At 45.9% G+C, this 19,924-nt stretch overlaps 1 protein-coding gene and 1 long non-coding RNA gene across 2 annotated transcripts in view; both read left to right on the top strand.

The window, feature by feature from the left end:
- LOC143960385 (sodium- and chloride-dependent betaine transporter-like) overlaps positions 1–19,924 on the top strand; it is a 165,087-nt gene that overhangs the window by 12,056 nt on the left and 133,107 nt on the right. The gene's annotated exons all lie outside the window — the stretch shown is intronic.
- On the top strand, positions 5,539–12,751 carry LOC143960384 (uncharacterized). The gene is made up of 2 exons (XR_013270308.1): positions 5,539–6,014; positions 12,495–12,751. It is a non-coding gene; the product is annotated as an uncharacterized LOC143960384 (long non-coding RNA).

The following is a 19,924-nucleotide window of genomic DNA, read 5'->3' as shown; positions in this document are numbered from 1 at the left end:
TAATATAAATATACACACTTGAAAATGTTGGAATGTATTATATATCTTGGCTGCCCTATGGTATGGTGTTCTACCAAGTCAGTCAAGGACACTGTTGCCCCAGGGATAATATTGTCATTCTTCTTAGTTTTAGATATGGGCTTACAATGAAACTACGAGCTAAATTAAAGATTACATATATATATATATATATATATATATATGTAAAACACAAAAAATCTATAAAACAAGATTTCAGCAGCGCTAAATGTGAACCACTATTACTTCAGGAACCCATAGTATAAGAAGTCACAATTGTATCAAAACAATTAATCTGACATCAGTCTATTATTGCAATCAGTGTTGTGTGTAATCACTCCATATAACAAATACTGTAATAGTCAGGGGTCAAGTCCTGGGGAAAAAAGTGTGGGAACTCCCACCCAAGATCCACTCCCCCACCAAAAAAAATTAAAAAAGGTACGCTCATATGCATATATATTTCACAGAAAATACAGTACAACATTTATTGTAAAGTGCCAGTTTACAAAAACAAAATAAGTTAACTTGTCAAACAGAATAATCAACACAATGGGTGATGATCTTTCCCTCGCAGGGAATTTCTAACACAAATACACCCTGTTCCAAATTCAAATACAGCAAATTATAAAATATCCCACAAACTGGAATAACATTGCCCTTGCCGTGCAAGATTATCTGCAACGGATCAAAAAACTCACGGATCGGATCATTCCTCGGATCAGAGTCACAGATTGGATAATTTTTCGGATCAGCAAATAATAATTGAATTTGCAAAAACCTGTGAAAATGTCACCACCATATAGTCCCCACTGCAATATACATCTCCCCCACTGTAATATACATCTCCCCCACTGTAATATCCACGTCATCTCCCCCAATAATATTTTGGCTGAGCATGGATGGGTATGGCTGGGTATTAGCAGAATATGTATTGGCAGGGTAAGTATTGGCAGGGTATTGCAGAATATTGGCAGGATAAGTATTGGCAGGGTATTTCAGAGTAATGGCAGGGTATGGCAGATTATTGCTGGGTATTGCAGATTATTGGCAGGGCATTGCTGGGTATTGCAGGGTAAGTATTGCAGAGTCTTGTCAGAGTAAGTATTGGCAGGGTAAGTATTGCAGAGTAAGTATCGGCAGGGTATGTATTGCAGAGTATTGGCAGGGTATTGCAGAGTATTGGCAGGGTATGTATTGCAGAGTATTGGTAGGGTATTGCAGAGTATTGGCAGAGTAAGTATTGCAGACTATTGGCAGGGTATGTATTGCAGAGTATTGGCAGGGTATTGCAGAGTATTGGCAGGGTATGTATTGCAGAGTATTGGCAGGGTATTGCAGAGTATTGGCAGAGTAAGTATTGCAGACTGACAAGATGAGAGGGAGAATGACTGAAACAGAGAACAGAATATCCGCTACTGAAGATCTTACTGCCTCCCATGCCTCCTCCATTGCTGAGCTGCAGCGCACGGTCCAGTCCCTTGTCGCAAAGTCAGATGATGCAGAGAACCGCCTCCGGCGCAACAATGTCAGGGTCCTGGGTCTGCCCGAGGGAGAGGAGGGGGATCGCCCAGCGGAATTCGCGGAGGAGTTCTTTAAAAATCTCCTGGGTCTTACAAATGTCTCTCCTACTTATGTGGTTGAACGAGCTCATCGGGTGCCCACCGGCCGCGCTGTCCCGGGAAGGCCCCCCAGGCCTTTCCTGGTCCGATTCCTCAATTATCGTGACAGGGATAGGATTCTCTCCGAGGCCCGCAAGCACTCCACTCTTCATTATGGCAACACCTCCGTTCTCCTTTTCCCCGACTTTTCGGCCGACTTGCAACGAAAGAGGAAGACCTTCAACGAAGTCCGTAAAAAACTCTGGGAAAAGAATATAAAATATGGTATGCTCTACCCTAGCCGCCTGCGAGTCCAACATGATGGAACAACCCGATTTTTTGACGACCCAACTGATGCCGATGACTGGCTGGCCACCCTGCGATGAAGATCCATTTCAATGCTTTATATTAGATGCACGTATTTCCCTCATCCTTGCCTCTCGTATCCTACTGAACCCTTCCTGTGAGCACCGAAGCTACCTCAATAGTACTTTGTAAAGCGATCTGCTTTGAACCCTCACGGTCCAGCTGGTTCGCGTGGAACGAGGAACTTTGTGCTCTCCATTCACATCGAAGATTAAGCACCTGGCCCTTTTTGCCGGGTGGGGATACAGGCTCCCCCTGTTCCGTGTTTTTTTTTTTTTTTTTCCTCTCCCTACTGTTTAGGACAACGCGAGCTGGGAGCATTTCCGATGAACTAGGCATAGCTTGGCGTGTTACTACCTTGTGCCAGCTTGCTCCTACCGGAGAACTTCTACAAATTCCCACACGCAGCGTTGAACTGTTACACAGACAAGTTTAAAGGGTTAAATTGTTGTTTTCTGGGTATAGGCCCAATCTGTTCGCTCCCCAGTTTTTAGGGATGCCATCAGATCTGGGCAGGGTTGACACTTGGCTGTCGCCAAGGGTATGTTTGTTTTTTGTTTATAAATGTGTTTTTTTGTTTGTATGGTTACTGCTAGGTCATGACTCTTCCTCTCTGAGGGTCTCTGGATCCATGCGGCTCTTGTGGCACGAGATTACTGTTACTGCACATTTCCTTGATTTCATAATGGAAGCACCTGATGGCTACTCGTGACATGTCCACTTTTAATATCCTATCCTGGAATGTCCGGGGACTTAACTCCAAATTTAAAAGATCAGTACTCTTCAAATATCTTAAATTACATTCCCCCCATGTGATTTTGCTCCAGGAGACGCACCTTGTGGGCAGCAAGTTACTAGCTCTGAAGAAGCCGTGGATCCAGAGAGCCTTTCATGCCTCATACTCCACCTATGCCAGGGGGGTTTCGGTGCTGATCAGCAAATCTTTTCCATGTGTAGTGGAACAGATTCACACCGACCCTCAGGGCAAATATGTGATTGTGGTTTTTACAGTTTGGGGCACGAGATATATTGTGGTGAATATATACATTCCTCCTCCCTTCTCGACATCCACATTATACACTATTCTAGAGCGGGTTACCCCATATTGCCCTGCCAAGTTATTACTTATGGGTGATTTTAATGCCATACTAGCTCCGGACTTGGACCGACCAGCCCCCCCCAAACATTTCTCCGCAGACTTATCACTTTGGGCACAGGCGATGGGGGTGGACGAGGTCTGGAGGTGGAAGCACCCCTCGACCAGGGCCTACTCCTGCTTCTCTGCCACCTACAAAACATCCTCACGTATTGACTTAGCATTTGCCAATCCGGTCATGATGTCGGACGTGTGGGACGCTACATACCTTCCTGGTGGGCTGTCAGACCACTGCCCCCTCCTTCTAGTCCTCCGCTCCCCCGCCTCCCGCACGTCCGCTCTCTGGCGCTTGGGAACCCACTGGCTCTCCCACGCCGACCTTTCTGAGGCTATTCCACCTCGCTTGCTTGACTACTGGGAGCTTAATACGGGATCCTCCTCCCCAGAGATTACCTGGGATGCCTTTAAGGCTTTTACGAGGGGGCAGTATATTTCCTCAATAGCCGGGATCCGTAAAGAACAGACGGCTACCACGACGGAGTTACAGAACAAAGTAGTTACCCAGACGGAAGCATATACAGCCGATCCCACAGACTCTAGCTTTGACGTCCTTAATGCCGCAAAACGGGAACTGCACCTACATCTCGTGGATCTTACCAGACTAGATCTCTATCGTAATAAGCAAAGATACTTTGAACAGGGGGATTGCAGCGGTCGCCTCCTCGCAATGTTAGCGCAACATGACCTTCCCCTGACGGTAATACCCAACATAGTGTCTCCCTCGGGCGAGTCGGTCTCTTCTCCCCAGGACATACTAGACGCATTTCGACAATATTATAGCTCCCTCTACACCTCCGTATTGCCCTCGGACTTCAGTCCACGGGACTTGGCACCTTGGCTGGACCCCCTGGCACTCGGCTGGCTCTCGGATTCTGAGAGGGAGGCCTTGGTGAGACCCGTTACCTCGGAGGAGGTTTTGGAGGTCATCAGGTCCTTTCCTGCTGGAAAATCCCCTGGCCCGGACGGTCTCCCTGTGGAGTTCTATAGAACTCACGGAGCTCTCCTTGCCCCCAAGCTGGCCCAACTATATTCCCATTGTCTGACGGAGGGTGCCCTTCCCGACTCCATGAGTCATGCACACATAATACTAATTCACAAAGCCCCTAAGGACCCTACATCCTGTGCCTCTTATAGGCCCATTGCCCTACTTAACACAGACTTTAAAATTCTTACTAAATTGCTCGCCATGAGACTTCAGCCCCTACTGCCATCTGTTATAGAGACAGACCAAACAGGTTTTATGGCTAACAGAGCCACAGATATCAATCTACGACGCTTGTTTACCAACATCCATGCACAACACCTCAATGAGGGTTCCCGGGTGGTGGCCTCCCTAGACATAGAGAAGGCCTTCGACACGGTGGAGTGGCCTTTTCTGTGGGAGGTCCTCCGTAGAATGGGGTTCCCCTTGCGGTTTATTGGGTGGTTGCAGACGCTCTACAGTCATCCCACATCTGCTATTAAGCGGGGGGGGGCCTGTCGCGGCCCTTCCCTCTGTCCAGAGGCACGCGGCAGGGTTGCCCTCTCTCTCCGGCCCTTTTTGCCATTGCCATGGAACCACTGGCAGAGGCCCTGCGCACCTCCCTACATGTCAGGGGCCTACGCGTTGGCTGGCTGGAGGAGAGGGTTGCCCTGTACGCGGATGACCTCCTTCTTTTCCTTAATGATGCAGACTCCTCGCTCAAGGGTGCGCTGCAGATTATGAACTCATTCTCCACTTTCACGGGCCTTAGAGTTAACTGGGAAAAATCCCTTTTGTTTCCTATAGATCCTGCAGCGCGTACCTCCGCCCCCTCCGATATTCTTTTAAAATGGGTTGATAGTTTTAGGTACCTTGGGGTGGTGGTGTCGAGACAGGCGTCAGACTTCTTGCCCCTGAATTTATCCCCAGTGGTGCAGGAGACGAGGCGGAGACTGAAGGCATGGGAGTCACTGCCCTTGTCGATACTAGGCCGGATAAATCTGATTAAAATGAAAATCCTGCCCAAATTTACCTATCTTCTGCGTCACTCTCCGCAGTGGATTCCCAAATCCTTTTTTACCCGGCTACATAGTCTCTTTGCTTCCTTTATCTGGGGAACTCAGTCCCCCAGATACGGATGGACGACACTGGTACGTCCGACCTCCCAGGGGGGACTGGCGTGCCCTGACTTGTACAAGTATTTCCTAGCGGCCCAGCTGGTCACGGCGGCCTGGTGCCTTTCCCCAGACAGCTCAAACTCCGCCACCATGGTTGAGGCGGCGGTGGTGAACTCGCTGGAGGCCCTGAAGTTCTTACTTTTTCGGGGCCCCAAGGCTCCATACTCGCTGACCCTCTTGTAAGGATTAAGGTATATGTTGAAACAAAATGGTTGACCGTATGTCTTACTAAATACATGTATTTCTCTATACTTCTCTGTAAAATAAGGACTCGTCATCTATTGTCACGTACTCATCAAGAAGAGGCCGCATCAGCCCTAAAAAGCAGTCTACGCCCAGAAGATTGTCTTATCAGCTGATAACACCCGGAGAATTGTCTTTTCTTTGAAAATGTTGTTTTTTTACATTTGCTGATGTTTGCCCTTTTCTGTCTATAAAAGATGTAATAAAGAAGCCTCAGAGCCAGAGTCAGTCAGAGACAGTCAGAGTTAACGACGGACTTCTGAGCAGAAATACTGAATAATACCTCTGTGTCTCTTTGCTTGGATAAGAACTCTAACTAACAATTGGGAAACGGTAACATAACCTGACAAATAGGTGACTTGTTGAGGTCACACCTAACATTTCTGGCGCCGCGAATAGGGACTCGCTGAAGAAACTACAAGAGGCGAACGAACATAAGGACGGAACAAAAAGGCTGGGCACATCAAGAACCACAGACAAATCCTGCGCAGGTAAGAAAAGCTTTATTTTCTTATAAACTCTGTGCTTCTTAGATTTGTGCCCACCTGATCTGTCTGAATTGTTCTTCAGGTAAACACCAACCTCTGTAGTAAGCGGGTCTTGAACTTAATATTTTGGCTTATGTTACCGTTGTTTCTTGTCTGTCTACTTGTCATCTGTCTGTTGTGAATGAGATAAGCCCTGTTTGTATGGTGTGAATTGAAACATATATCATCCCAATGGGTAACGGAATGCGCCCTTAACTCGTAAGAGTACTTTGGGGGTCCGACACTTAAGTTTGATATACGCTTTTTGATTCATGAGCCTAAAAACGGGTTGAAAGTATAAGTCCTGACTGCCTCGATAAAGCAGGAATAAGAAACGAATGCTGAGAGATTCCATGGTAATGGGAAGGAAATAAGGTCTCCACAAAGCCCGGAGACCTAGTCATATGTGTTTGGCCACCAAAAGGGAATGCTTGTATATGTTGTAGCCGTCAGTCTGGTCATAATATTTGTCAGTTGGCTAGCATATAAAGTAATTCGATTTCAGAAATCTCATCTAGGAGAGGTTTTTAGTATTTTGGCACCCTAGGAGGAGAAGGCAACGAGACACTTAGTAAGTGATCCAAACGCCACCTAGGCAGGACTGTCAAAATGGGCCAGACACATGGTAAACCCCAGGAGGAATCTCAGAAATGTTATGCTGTTAAAGACATAATTACAATGTTGTATGGGAAGGATAAGGCACAGGGCACAAATAGGATTCTCAAGAAATTGGGGATGGATGGAGAAAATGGATTAAGTGTAGAAGGTTGGGAAAAAATAAAGAAAGACAGACAGGGAGAGATATTGCAGAACAGATGGGTATCACAAATACAATGTTTAATTAAGGTTTCCAACAGGGCTAAAGAGGAGGGATGGGAGTATTGTCAGGAAAAGGGTGGATGGGATATGAAGGTCCGACACAAAAGTCTTCCTTCTGCTCCCGGCGATAGGGTAAATACGGGAGATACTCCACCTCCTTATAACACTACCACACCAGGTAATGAAAGACCAAAACTTTATCCTTCCTTAAGAGGAAGAGGATGGGTATGCCGAGTATGCGGTATCCAGAACCCAGACTGGGCACAGGAATGTGTACATTGCGGCGCTCAAAGACCAGAGCCCGTAGCTCCAGTCCATAGTCGGACTAGGGTAATACAAGTAAATAATCCAAATGCGGGTCAAGCAGGACAGCCACCTACAGTGACCCGACAAGTCGTTCTGAGGACATGGACACCTTGGTCGGCTGACACTCTTATGGCATTAATACAGAATGCTCCTGATCCCGTAGCAAAACCTGCCGCATTCTGTAGATTCGTGACACAATTACTAGACACACATGAAGCAACTTGGCAAGATGGGGAAGATTTGTGTAGACATAAAATGACACTAACGATGTTTAATCAATTTATGAATGAAATTGCTCCACATAGACCGAATGGGGATCCTACCACAGATCCACCAGGAATACACCCTCGTCATATAGACTCTAGACCCCTGTTTATTGCTCAGTTACGAGAATTTTGCCAAGGGAAACAGCAGGAAAGGGGTTCGACAGTGCCCATAAAACAGGCCCCAGGTCAGACTGTTACAGAATTTTACCTCAACATGGAAAGCATGATGGCTGACGAAGGTCTAGATTTAGCCTTACCCGTCACCATTAGGGCTTTCAATCGACAGTTTATGGAAGGACTAGTACCCCAAATAGGTGACAAACTGAAGGCATGTACTCCCGAATGGAGAGCCATACGGGACAGAGGAACATTGTTGCAGAAAGCACAAGGCATAGAGGCTGATTTAGCAGAAACTAAACCCAGAAGGACACCGGGAGTTAACACTGTTGCCCGGGTCAATGAAGGAGGGAATTCCTCCCGTAAACCTCTTACCTGTTATTACTGCAACAAGGTGGGACATATAAAAAGAGACTGTAGGAAAAGGATAAAAGACGAACAGGAAGGAAACACGGACAGAGACACGAGGGACTACAGACAGAGGCGTACCAATGATAGGGACGATCCGACCGCATGACTTGCCCCAGTCCTAGCTGAATCAGAGAACAAAATGCTCCACATGTTGATGAAGGTGGAAGGTAAACATATTCCTTGTTTGGTTGACACAGGAGCGTCACGCAGTCTGTTGTCTGATTCAGTAGTCCCTCCACACATGACGTCCCGTGACACCATACCCATAAGTGGTTATGACGGTCTTTTGTCCGATGCCCCACTGACTAAACCTTAAAAAGTAAAAATAGGGAGAATGGCTACCGCCTGACACTTGTGTATTGTTGCAATATGTAGATGACCTATTGTTATGTTGTCCGGATAACGATACTTGTTTAAAAGCCACTCTCTCATTGTTACAATTCCTGGCTGAAAAAGGGTGCAAGGTGAATAGAACTAAGTTACAGGTATGTCAGAAAAAGGTTGTCTTTTTGGGCCACTGTATATCCCAGGGTACTCGACATCTCACTGAAGACCGAGTCCAGGCCATAAGACAAATGAATATCCCACGCAATTTTAAGCAACTTCGTATGTTTCTGGGAATGGTGTCATATTGTAGACAATGGATACCACATGCCAGTTCTCTGATGCAGCCATTATATGATTGCTTGAAAATAGTACCCTATGTACTCACAGAAGCAGGTCATGAATCTTTTAGCACCTTAAAAAGGTTACTAATTTCGGCACCTGCGATCGGGATCCCTGATTATACCAAAACATTTCATTTGTACATTGCTGAAATCACGGGACACGCAACAGGGGTGTTGACACAACAACACATCAAACAAAGGCCTGTAGCATACTTCTCGGCGGGTCTCGATCCTGTCTCTAGAGGATCACCGTCCTGTGTACGAGCAGTCGCAGCAGTGTCAATTATCATTGACAAATCCTCAGAAATTGTCTTAGACAATCCTGTAGTGGTACATACCACACATGACATACACGCCATCTTGTCACAGGTCCAGCCAAAACACATATCAATGGCAAGGCAGCTGCGTCTACAATGCACTTTGCTCCTACCCCCCAATGTTACCTTTCAGCGATGCACTTCTTTTAACTTAGCACAGCTTTTACCATTACAGACAGATTTGACAGGGGGGAGTAATGATGATAATGGTGTAGATACAGCACAAGATACTCAGGATTCTGACACACTTTCATTTCATGACATAACATCTGATGAACACGATTGTTTTCAACTTATGGAACAAGAAACCACGGGGTTCCCACATGTCACAGACATACCCATTGCAAATGCAGAACACACACTGTACATAGATGGTAGTAGATTTGCCGATGACAAAGGTAGATATCACACAGGTTATGCTGTGGTAACGGACACACAGGTAATTGAGGCAAAGTCATTACCAGCACACATTTCGGCACAAGAAGCGGAACTAACCGCTCTAGAGAAAGCCCTAGAACACTTGGAGGGACAAGAAGGGAACATTTACACTGATTCCGCATACGCCTACGGTGTGGCACATGATTATGGCCACATATGGAAAGCTAGAGGTTACCTTACAGCAGCAGGCACACCTGTTAAACATGGTGAAGGAATCAAAAGAGTCCTGAACAATCTTCAAAAGGTTATAAGAGTAGCCATCATGAAGATAGCGGCACACACGAGCGCAAAAACAACTGAGGCAAAAGGAAACGCATTTGCAGATTTAACTGCAAAGAAGGCAGCTCTAGGGGAAGTAAGCCCTGAGACCTTAGCCACGGTACAGGTGAGTATGCCCGAAACCACATGGCAGCAGCTAATCGAACTACAGGAACAAGCAGGGGCTATTGAGAAGGACCGTTGGGTTAAGGAGGGAGCTGCACCAGGCCTTGACAATGTATGGAGAGAAGGAGACAAAATATGTCTACCCGCTTCTCTATACCCCGCAATGGCAGCGGCTGTTCACTTACCCACTCATGTCAGCTCCAATTCTATGTATAGGATTGTAAGCCAAGGATGGCTAGCCCCTGGATTCAGTAGTACTGCAAGGAACTACTGTGCTGCATGCCAAATCTGTCTGATTAATAACCCAGGACAGAGAGTGAAAACCCCACGTAAACATCAGGTCCGGGCCCAATATCCCTTTCAGAGACTGCAGATTGACTACATACAAATGCCTAAGAGCGGCCCCTTTGAATTTGTTCTCGTGTGCATCTGCCTATTTTTCAGGCTGGTCCGAAAGTTATCCTGTGAAATCAGCTACGGCAAAAGCCACCGCCAAGAAACTGATTACTGAGCTGATACCTAGGTTTGGTCTCCCAGAAACAATAGAATCAGATAGGGGGACACATTTCACGGGAGAAATAATGCAAAATGTGATGGCAATGTTAGGGGTTCAACAAAGTTTTCATACTCCTTACCACCCACAGAGTTCAGGATCAGTAGAAAGAGTAAATGGTACAATCAAGCTGAAAATACAAAAAGCTATGCAGGAGTTGAACAAACCATGGCCTGAGTGCCTAGCTTTAGCTTTGTTCTCTATTAGGTACACCCCAACAGGAAAAACAGGGTTATCCCCATATGAAATACTGTTTGGAAGTGCACCTAGATTAGGTTTATATTTTCCTCAAAGTATGCAATTACAATGTGATAGGTTAACTACGTATGTAATACAGTTGCAACAGCGTCTGACTAAAATCCACAAGAGTGTGTATTCTTCTCTTCCAGACCCTAATTCTGTCACAGGTACTCACGATCTACAACCAGGAGACTATGTGTATGTAAAGAAACATACCAGAAAGACACTGGAACCAAGGTTTGAAGGTCCTTTCCAGGTGCTATTGATTACAGCAACCTCAGTGAAATTGGAAGGGAAACCTACCTGGATCCACGCTTCTCATTGTAAAAAGGAGCCAGTTGGCAAATGACAACATGTATCTTTTTATTGTTTCAGTAATTCTGGCTAATAGTTTGGTTACCTCACAGAATAAAATACACAAGGATGAAGGATTTTCTAAAAAAATGTTATTACTGAAGTTTAAATATGCTTATGCCCAGAAGTCAGGATATGAGAAATGTTGGATTTGTAGCAAATTACACCCCAGCACAGCAAGTATACCACTGATGGCAGTTCCTATAAACTATACTGATCTTGCTAACAGTAGCATTAACATAATTAGAACAAATACCAGCGAGACAGTAATGTTTAAGTCAAATGGTCTCGCCTTTTCCCCTGATTGGTGTTTCAACTTAGGGAACACAACGGGAGGAAATGGAGAATGCCAAGACAGCAAGTTTAATTTGTCCATTGTCCTATTAAATGGAAGCTTCTACCCCAGTAATTCCAGCACACACCAGACATTATCTGACTTCCTCACTAACATTGTGGATAATAATGTTAGGTGGTTAGTATCCAACTTATCCCTCTATGGATACACCTCTCGTTATAGAAATGATATCAGTTCAAGATCAGTAGCACTGGGAAACAATATATACATCTGTTGTGAGGATAAATGTTATACTTGGATACCTAGAAGAGCTCAGGGATGGTGCTACCTCGCAAGTTTAGTACCAGTAATGGGAGTAGTAGGTGATGAACGAGGTGATCACCTATTAGAAGCTAGCATGCACCCTAGATATCCCCTCAGGTATCGTAGTAAAAGAGAAATATTCCTGAAGAAGGACATGGCATGGGCTTGGTTCCCGTCCTGGACAGGATGGGGTATAGACTTAATGAAAAGACTAAATAACTATACAGGAATTATTAATGATGTTTTGGAGAAAAACTCTGATGACATTACTAAGTTAAATCTGGAGACCAGAGCCATCAGACAACAATTAGAATTACATGAATTAGCAATTGAAAGTATGAGTGCAGCATTGACAGGACTCTGTGAAACTACTGAGGACTATGAGTGCTGTACTTGGATACATAACACCAGCATTGAGGTACCTGATTATTATGACATCATTGCACAACACCGTACGGAAGTAAAGAATTTACAAGAGAAGGCCCGAAATATTGGTCGCGACTGGGATCCGTTTGGAACTTTTAGTTTCTCAGGGTTATTCTCTTGGGTTAAGAAGGCAGCAATGACGATTATAGTGGTGCTCTTATTCGTATTTTTCTTTTATGCATGCTTTAAGTTGTTTATGTGCTTTTGCAAGAAAGCCAAGGTAAATGATGCGGAAAAGATGGAACTTTTGTGAAGATAGGTAGATTTAGTTTCTTGACATCACCCATCTGTCAGAAAAGCCACTCTTCCTGAATTTTAGATGTTGGTACTGTCCAGGGGGATGGGTGTATACCCCTCTGACAACTCGCGGTCAGGGAGAGTACTCTGGATATAGGCTGACTAGAACTTGTTCAGGTGGACCCAGGGCAAGAGGGAGGGGTGATGTCAAAGGGGGAAATGTAAGGATTAAGGTATATGTTGAAACAAAATGGTTGACCGTATGTCTTACTAAATACATGTATTTCTCTATACTTCTCTGTAAAATAAGGACTCGTCATCTATTGTCACGTACTCATCAAGAAGAGGCCGCATCAGCCCTAAAAAGCAGTCTACGCCCAGAAGATTGTCTTATCAGCTGATAACACCCGGAGAATTGTCTTTTCTTTGAAAATGTTGTTTTTTTACATTTGCTGATGTTTGCCCTTTTCTGTCTATAAAAGATGTAATAAAGAAGCCTCAGAGCCAGAGTCAGTCAGAGACAGTCAGAGTTAACGACGGACTTCTGAGCAGAAATACTGAATAATACCTCTGTGTCTCTTTGCTTGGATAAGAACTCTAACTAACAATTGGGAAACGGTAACATAACCTGACAAATAGGTGACTTGTTGAGGTCACACCTAACACTCTCTATGCGCACCACACTTCGGGCTTGGGGGGCGGGCCTTAAACTTGAAAAATACCCTAGCAATGCACTCTCACCAGCTGCCCCCCTATGGTTGAACCCCACCCTTGACCATATTTACAAATTGCCTGAACCCCATGCATGGACTAAATTCAATATTAAAACAGTGGTTCAAGTAGTCTCCAATCAATCTCTGGTTCCGTTCCCCAAACTGGTTTCCGACTTCAATGTCCCGCAAACCTATCTTTTTAGATATCTGCAACTTTCTCATGCCTTCGGCCACCAATTTTCCAGCTCTCCCCTCCAGATCACCCAATCCACGCTGGAGGACCTCCTGAGATCCAAGTGTGCAAGTAAGCCCACCTCGCAACTCTACAATCACTTACTGGTGATCTCCCTTCCCTCTCTAGACAAGCTTAGAAATAAATGGCTGCATGACATCCCCGACTTTGACAATGACGATTGGGACGACTTGTGGGACTTCCCCTTCAGATCTCTGGTCTCCTTGAGAGACCAACTGATACAGTTCAAGATGGTCCATCGTGCATATTTTACACCACACAGACTGCACATGATGAACCCCGCCTCCCCCCCTGGCTGCTGGCGCTGTGGAACAGTACCGGGTGATTTCACTCATATTTTTTGGACCTGCCCAGCCATTGCTGATTACTGGAAAGAGATATTACAGGTCATCGAGCAGGTCACCACCATTTCTATCCAACCCTCCATGGCGATATGTATGCTGGGCCTGATAGAGCACATAATCCCCACTGTGGCAATCCGCACTCTGGTCGGGCTACTTCTTTTTTACGCCCGAAAGGCCATAGCCCTTAGTTGGCGTAAGCCCACTCCTCCTCCTATCTCTCTCTGGAAACACCTGGTCAACCATAGTCTGCCTCTATATAAGGATTGTTATGCCAATAGGGGTTGCCCTCAAAAATATGATAAGGTTTGGTCCAAATGGCTGGCAGATTCCTCCACAGCCTCAGACTTAACTCCTTCTTAACCTGAATTTCTGGTCAACAAATAGAAATGTGCAACTGTGCACGCACTATCTGCTCCTGGAACACATGCTTTAGCCCCACGGTGTCCTAATACCCAGGAAGGTAAACCGGCTGCGGCCATGGTGAAGTTTTGTGCTCCCTGTTTTAACTCGTATCAGTGTCTGCCCTATAATTGCACCTATGTAGGTACCCTGGCAAGTCTACTCTGTCATGACCTGTGTATGTTTGTATGTTGTTTTTTTTCTGTTTGAATGTTATTAAAATTAATAAACAGATTTAAAAAAAAAAAAAAAAAAAGTATTGCAGACTATTGGCAGGGTATGTATTGCAGAGTATTGGCAGGGTATTGCAGAGTATTGGCAGGGTATGTATTGCACAGTATTGGTGGGTGAAGTAACTGATCAATTCAGTCTAGTACTACTATTATCAGTTCTGTATTCCTTTGTCTAGTCCCTATAGTTCAGCTAAGCCTCAAATACGCCAAGCACATGCTATTGTTAATATCACAATACTACCACCCTTGGCTATGAAATCAATACACGGTCTAAGATCAATCAAATCTCATTTATTTCCCAAGGAAATAATACAGCGTGCATAAGGTATCAATAGAAGTTACAATAATACATAGCATACAATCAAAGTACAATATAAGCCATACTTATCCGACCTTCGCAGCTACGCCTCATGATGGAAGTGAGAGGAGAGGCCCAACTCATGGTTGCAACCCTTTTTTGTTAAACATACCTCAGCCATACCCCACCCCATTGCCCATCCTATCTTTCCCGTAGACCAATCAGCGTCTCTGGGGCGTTTCCTCCCCCAGGCTAATTACCTCGTACAGTCCTGCCATACTTGGCCTCTGGGGGGCAGTGTCTGCCCATGAATTGCAACTGCTCCGACTGGATTGCCATCTTGTGGCTCGATCTCGGACGCCCCACCAGCTGTCCTTTGTTCTTGCAGACAAGCCGGCGCCATATTATCTTTGAAGTTCAGTACATTCCAGGTGGGCTGAATAGAACTCATTCTGCTATTCAAATTGTGTCACATTCCTTGCTTTTAAACATGTGAGACTGCCTGGCATCAATATGGCTGAGTTCGGCTGTACAAACAGCTGTGTAGATGTATAATACTAATTCCTGTCTGATTCCAACAGTGGGGTATTGCAGAGTATTGGCGGGGTATGTATTGCAGAGTATTGGCGGGGTATGTATTGCAGAGTATTGGCAGGGTATGTATTGCAGAGTATTGGCAGGGTATTGCAGAGTATTGGCAGGGTATTGAAGAGTATTGGCAGGGTATTGGCAGGGTATTGCAGAGTATTGGCAGGGTATTGCAGAGTATTGGCACAGTATTGCAGAGTATTGATAGGGTATTGCAGAGTATTGGCAGGGTATGTATTGCAGAGTATTGCAGAGTATTGGCAGAGTATTGTAGAGTATTGGCAGGGTATTGCAGAGTATTGGCACAGTATTGCAGAGTATTGATAGGGTATTGCAGAGTATTGGCAGGGTATTGCAGAGTATTGGCAGGGTATGTATTGCAGAGTATTGCAGAGTATTGGCAGAGTATTGGCAGAGTATTGTAGAGTATTTGCAGGGTATTGCAGAGTATGTATTGGCAGAGTATTGGCAGAGTATTGCAGAGTATTGGCAGAGTATTGCAGAGTATTGGCAGGGTATTGCAGAGTATTGGCAGGGTATTGCAGAGTATTGGCAGAGTATTGCAGAGTATTGATAGGGTATTGCAGAGTATTGGTAAGGTATTGCAGAGTATTGGCAGGGTATTTCAGAGTATTGATAGGGTATTGCAGAGTATTGGCAGGGTATGTATTGCAGAGTATTGGCAGGGTATTGCAGAGTATTGATAGGGTATTGCAGAGTATTGGCAGGGTATTGCAGAGTATTGATAGGGTATTGCAGAGTATTGATAGGGTATTGCAGAGTATTGGCAGGGTATTGCAGAGTATTGGCGGGGTATGTATTGGCAGAGTATTGCAGAGTATTGGCAGGGTATTGCAGAGTATTGGCAGAGTATTGCAGAGTATTGGCACAGTATTGCAGAGTATTGATAGGGTATTGCAGAGTATTGGCAGGGTATGGCAGAGTATTGGCAGGGTATGTATTGCAGAGTATTGGCAGGGTATTGCAGAGTATTGATAGGGTATTGCAGAGTATTGGCAGGGTATTGCAGAGTATTGATAGGGTATTGCAGAGTATTGGCAGGGTATTGCAGAGTATTGGCGGGGTATTGCAGAGTATTGATAGGGTATTGCAGAGTATTGATAGGGTATTGGCAGAGTATTGGCAGAGTATTAATAGGGTATTGCAGAGTATTGGCAGGGTATTGCAGAGTGAAACTTACACACTAGTTACTAACCTGGTATCCTCTTCCCTTCTGTTCTCGGGAGAAAAGTAAACCGGAAGCAATGCAGCGGCTGTGGCCCCAAGAGGCCAGGACTGTCTGGCACTGGGTAGAGGGGAGGGAGGGGACAGTCGGGATCCAAGCAGGCGCGCAGCGTGTGTCACACTGCTCACTGACTCCTGCCAGTGCGTGCCCACGTGTACGGCCGACGTCATGTGACCGGTTGCTAGACGCGGGGCGGCCCCTGCCTAGCAACCAGTCACTCGGGCGGCCGAGGAGCGGCTAATGGGAACGGCGTTCCCGCTGTGGAAATAGTACGGGAACGCCGTTCCCATGCGTTCCCGCAGGACTCGAGCCCTGGTAATAGTCCATTCACACAGGGGCAACACAACTTCCAGCGTGACATTTGGAGGCAACTTGGACACGACTTGAGTATGAATAACAGCACGACTTGGAGTGACTTCAACACGACTTGGGGCGACTTACAACACGACTTTAAGTCACCCCAGGCCAGGCGACTTTGGGCGTGGCCAATCAGAGAATAATCAGCTCATAAGGGGGAACTCCACGCCAAATTTTAAATAAAAAAACGGCATGGGTTCCCCCTCCGGGAGCATACCAGGCCCTTAGGTCTGGTATGGATTTTAAGGGGAACCCCCCTACGCCGAAAAAAACTGCGTGGGGGTCCCCCCAAAATCCATACCAGACCCATATCCGAGCACGCAGTCTGGCTGGTCAGGAAAGGGGGTGGGGACGAGCGAGCGCCCCCCCCTCCTGAACCGTACCAGGCTGCATGCCCTCAACATGGGGGGGTGGGTGCTTTGGGGAAGGGGGGCTTGTGCCCCCCCACCCCAAAGCACCTTGTCCCCATGTTGATGAGGACAATGGCCTCTTTCCGACAACCCTGGCCATTGGTTGTCGGGGTCTGCGGGCGGGGGGGGGCTTATCGGAATCCAGGAGCCCCCAGATCCCGGCCCCACCACCCTATGTGAATGAGTAAGGGGTACATCGTACCCCTATCCATTCACCTGGAGAAAAAAAGTGTCAATAAAAAAAAAACACAACACAGAGACAAGGTGCTTTGGGGTGGTGGGGCCGCAGGGCACCCCCTCCCCCAAAGCATCCACCCCCCCATGTTGAGGGCATGCCGCCAGGTACAGTTCAGGAGGGGAGGGCGCTCGCTCGTCCCCACCCCCTTTCTTGACCGGCCAGGTTGTGTGCTCGGATAAGGCTCTGGATATGGTATGGATTTTTCGGCGTGGGGCCTGCTATGTTCCCGGAGGGGGAACCCATGCCAGTTTTTTATTTAAAATTTGCAGTGGAGTTCCCCCTCGAGAGCTGATTGTTCTGCGAGAGAGGCGACATTGTCGCTTCAATATAGATGGAGATCCGACTTGGAGGCGACTTCCATTGAAATCAATGGGTACAAGTCGCCTAGAAGTCGGATTGAAGTAGTACAGGAACCTTTTCTGAAGTCGGAGCGACTTCAGTAGTGTGCATTAAAATGGCTCTCATTCACTTACATTGATTTTTAACATGTAGCGCGACTTGAGGCAACTAGGGGCGACTTGGGACAACTTGAAGTCGGATCCAAAGTTGCCCCTGTGTGAATGGAGTCTAATTATTAAATGCTATAAAAAAAAGGGGTCTGTTGCAGATAATTCAGATTAAGATAGGTATAGAATGCTGACACCACTAGAGACCACCTCCACACGTGCACTGCTTATACAGGGGGGTATGTGAAAAGAACCCCCCCTTACATACAACCCTTACCGGGAAGCAAGTTTTAATCAGGCATGTAAATCCTCAGTTAATCTGTACCAGCCAACATCTCCGTCTCCTTCACCTCTGCGCTTGTTTCACTCTCGGCTTGTTTCCCCTTTTGCGCTTATCTCCCTCAATCGTTAGGCCACGAAAGGAAAATAACGAACATAGTGTAATCTCGTTTAAAAAAATCTTTAATGTCAATTGAAACCTTCATAAAATACACTCACACAACATAATCATTATAATTTTACCAACGATTAAAGATTTAGGTAAGCGCAGTGACTCCTACCGCAACCGCTTGGCACCACTGTAGCCGACGGAGGATCCCAATGCCTTCTAAGACTCCTGGCGTGTTTGCACTAAGCGTATGGCCCCACCTTGATGCGTTTCGTCATTCCAACATCTGATCATTCTGACCCTCAGATGATGTCGGAGAATTGTGCGGTCATGTAGCACTGTACCCAAATAAATTTTTTGATCATTTTCTTCACACAAACAGAGCTTTCTTTTGGTGGTATTTAATCACTGCTGGGTGTTTAAAAAGGATCGAACATAAACCACTTGCAGACCGGACCATTTTGCTGGTCAAAGACCAGACCACTTTTTGCGATTCGGCACTGCATCGCTTTAACTGACAATTGCGCTGTCGTGCGATGTGGCTCCCAAACAAAATTGACGTCCTTTTTTTCCCACAAATAGAGCTTTCTTTTGGTGGTATTTGATCACCCCTGCGGTTTTTATTTTTTGCGCTATAAACAAAAATAGAGCGACAATTTTGAAAAAAACGCATTATTTTTTACTTTTTGTTATAATAAATATCCCCCAAAAATATATAAAAAAACTTTTTTTTCCCCTCAGTTTAGGCCGATACGTATTCTTCTACATATTTTTGGTAAAAAAAAATCGCAATAAGCGATTATTGATTGGTTTGCACAAGAGTTATAGCGTTTACAAAATAGGGATAGTTTTATAGCATTTTTATTAATAGTTTATTATAATTTTTTTTTTTACTAGTAATGGCGGCGATCATCGATTTTTATTGTGACTGCGACATTGTGGGGGACCCATCGGACATTTTTGACACATTTTTGGGACCATTGTCATTTATACAGTAATCACTGCTATATAAATGCAGTGATTCCTGTGTAAATGACACTGGTAGTGAAGGGGTTAACCAGTGGGTGGCAGTGTAGGGGTTAAGTGTTCCTAGGGGTGTGTTACTAACTGTGGGGGGGTTGGGCTTTCATTTAGTGAACACTGACCTCTGCTCCAATCACATGGAGCAGAGATCAGCGTCACTAGTTGCTAGGCAGAATGGAGAAATGCTGTTTACACGGCATTTCCTCCATTCGGCCGCTCCGTGAGACGATCGCGGGGATGCCTGTGGCGATCGAGTCCGCGGGTCCCGCGACCGGACTCACGGGGTCCCGACCAGTGCGGGAGCGCGCCACCGGCGGCACGCTCCCGATGGCAGGGCGGCATTGAATATTGGACGTACCTGTACGCCAATATGCCTGCCCGTGCCATTCTGTCGACGTACATCGTCGTGCGCTGGTCGGGAAGTGGTTAAGAAAAAAAACGTTTTTTCTTAGTTTCTGTCAGTAAATTTTGTAAAAAGGTAATGAGTAATTTTTCTCCTTCACTGATGTGCACTGAGGGGCAGCACCGTTAGGCACTGATAAGGTGGCACTTATGGGCACTGATTAGGTGGCGCTAATGAGGAGGAACTATTATTCCGTATTGATGAGAACTGATAGGTGACACTGATATGTGGCACTGATATGTGGCACTGATGAGCCTTGATAGTTGGCACTGATAGGTGGGCCCCAATCGGCGGCACTGGTGGGCACTAATGGGGGACACTGATTGGCAGCACCGGTGGGCACTGATGGGAATTGTTGGGCAGCACTGTTGAGCAGGCACTGATAGACGACTAATAGTTGT

Source organism: Lithobates pipiens, unplaced genomic scaffold (genome assembly GCF_037356315.1).
Source record: "Lithobates pipiens isolate NorthernLeopardFrog02 unplaced genomic scaffold, aLitPip1_a1.2 Scaffold_8, whole genome shotgun sequence".
NCBI lineage: Eukaryota > Metazoa > Chordata > Amphibia > Anura > Ranidae > Lithobates > Lithobates pipiens.
Note: the sequence above shows the minus strand (reverse complement) of the source record. Positions and strands in the feature narration are given on the sequence as shown.